At 33.4% G+C, this 2,240-nt stretch overlaps 1 protein-coding gene across 1 annotated transcript in view; it reads right to left on the bottom strand.

Moving 5' to 3' along the window:
* LOC106001366 (phosphatidylinositol 3,4,5-trisphosphate 3-phosphatase TPTE2-like) overlaps nt 1–2,240 on the bottom strand; it is a 41,021-nt gene that overhangs the window by 37,603 nt on the left and 1,178 nt on the right. Inside the window, exon 2 of the mRNA XM_013036470.1 lies at nt 67–127. The gene's annotated coding sequence lies outside the window, so the exon portion shown is untranslated. The remainder of the gene's footprint in view (nt 1–66; nt 128–2,240) is intronic.

Raw genomic sequence — 2,240 nt, 5'->3', positions numbered from 1 at the left:
AAAAGAGGATCACTTTCTTATACATTTTCTATCTACAGTAGCAAAAATATTAAGTCATATACATACTGCAAAGGTTGCACACTAAATAATGATCAGAGTGTTTGGTGTCAAGGAAGCGGATGACCTCCTAAAAAAGACAGACACACATCTTACATATCCAACATAACACATGAACAACCCTGGAGTTAGTAGGAGTAATCTAAAATGCTATTCATTTTTATTTACTTGTCTCTTTCTGGTCCCTTCTAGGGAACATGCAGGAAATGGAACCTCCTGATAGTTTTTAAATAGCCTCCAAAATACACATTGTTTAATTTTTTTAAACACTATAAATTTACTACATATAAATCCACATGGTTTAATATATATTTATAAATGCACAGTGCTTAGTGCTGTAAATATACATTGTTTATGGTTATCTAAGAAAGAAATTAATTGGTCAACTACCTTAAGTAAGTCTTTTGAAGTAAATAATTAACAGTAAGGAACATATGGTGGGTATATCAGAATAGGTGTTTTTAAAACAGTTATTTGACTATTAGTTCCCCTATGCTCTATGTAGATAAACAAGTATAAAAAATATAATTGTGGCATGCAACATAGAAAAAGATAACATTTTAAATCGCTAATAGTAATACGGAGACTTTTTAGCTGACCTATGTTTCCTTGTTTAGAAATGAATATATATACATATATATGGGTATATGTATGCTTATATATACATAACCATAACTTTAAAAATAGGAAACAATAATTAGTATTTAAAACTGTTCTAAGCTAACAGAATTTTGAGCCAACTTATCCAGTAAAACACATACACACACACCTTTGTATAATAGGAAAGTGACTGTCATAAAATTAAGATATTGGTTTCCTAGCACGAGAGCGTGTTTGCTGGCTTGAAATTAAGAGGAAGAAAACTAAAGCATCAAGTGCTCAAGGGAAAGAGTAATAAGTCAAAAAGCTGAACACTGCACAGAACAGGAGGCAAGAAAAATAAATATGCATCCAAGTTTCAAGGGATAACTTGAACAAAATAGAACTAAGATGGATTTAGAAAGCTAAGATCAAAATTCACAAATAAGAAATTTAAGTGACCCAGAACATCACAAACCAGGATATCATAAAAACATTTGCACATCAATGTTCATTGTAGCACTATTCATAATAGCCAAGTTATGGAAACGGCCCCTACAATAAATGAGTGGATCAAAAAAATGTGGTAACTAAGCACAATGGAATTTTACATAGCTATTAGAAAGAATAATGTGTCCTTTGTAGGGAAATGGATGGACCAAGAACAATCATGTTAAGTTAGGTACATCAAGCCAAAGAGACAAACAGCATATTTTTTTCTCTCATATGTAGAAGTTAGATCTAAAATACACTGGGAGTACTCCAGGCAGTTACACACAATGCGACCAATGGAGGATACTCTTGGGGGTGAAATGCTTATGTGCCTCTGATCAATAAAATAGTATTTATCAAAATGAACTCCAGGAAATTGATGAGGTTTTTTCTTTGTTATTGCATTATTTTTTTTGTCTTGTTTCTTTGTTCATTTGTCTTTGGGAGGGCAGGGAGAGCACAGAAATGGAAGGACAAAGAGTGAACAAATGTAGCAGAACATCAAACACTATGTTGAAAATGAACTGTACAACTTGTGGGAAGGATGGGAAGGAAAAACTGGGAGAGAAAGTGAAAGAAGGGGTGACATTCTTAAAAAGAAATGTACTCTTTATCTCACTTATATAACTGTATTTTCCTCTGCTTATCACTTTCATTAGAACAATAAAATCATTTAAATAGGGATACAGGTGGATCCATTGCAACAATGAGATGTACAAGTCATTATGTCGAAAAAGGAACTTTACAACTTGGGGGGGTGGTGGGAGATGGGAAGAATGGGAAGGGGAAACAAAGGAGGAGGCAACAATGCTTGATAAGAAATGTACTCATTACCATGTCCATGTAATTGTAACCCCTCTGTATGGTATTTTCACAATAAAAAATTTAAAAAAAAAGAAAGAGTCTCTCAGACTTTTCTGCCCAGGCCGGCTTTGAACCGTGATCTTTAGTTCTCATCCTCCGGAGATTACAGGTGTGAGCTGCTGGCTCCTCGCTCAGGGATGTTTTTTTTTTTTTAAAGAAAAAAATCACTTTTACATTTCTCTTAATGTCCATAAACAATGACATTAAGGATTTGATTTTTCTGCTTTTGTTCAATTGTATATGTTTCA

Source organism: Dipodomys ordii, unplaced genomic scaffold, assembly GCF_000151885.1.
Source record: "Dipodomys ordii isolate 6190 unplaced genomic scaffold, Dord_2.0 Scaffold289, whole genome shotgun sequence".
NCBI lineage: Eukaryota > Metazoa > Chordata > Mammalia > Rodentia > Heteromyidae > Dipodomys > Dipodomys ordii.
This window is presented reverse-complemented; position numbering and strand designations above follow the sequence as displayed.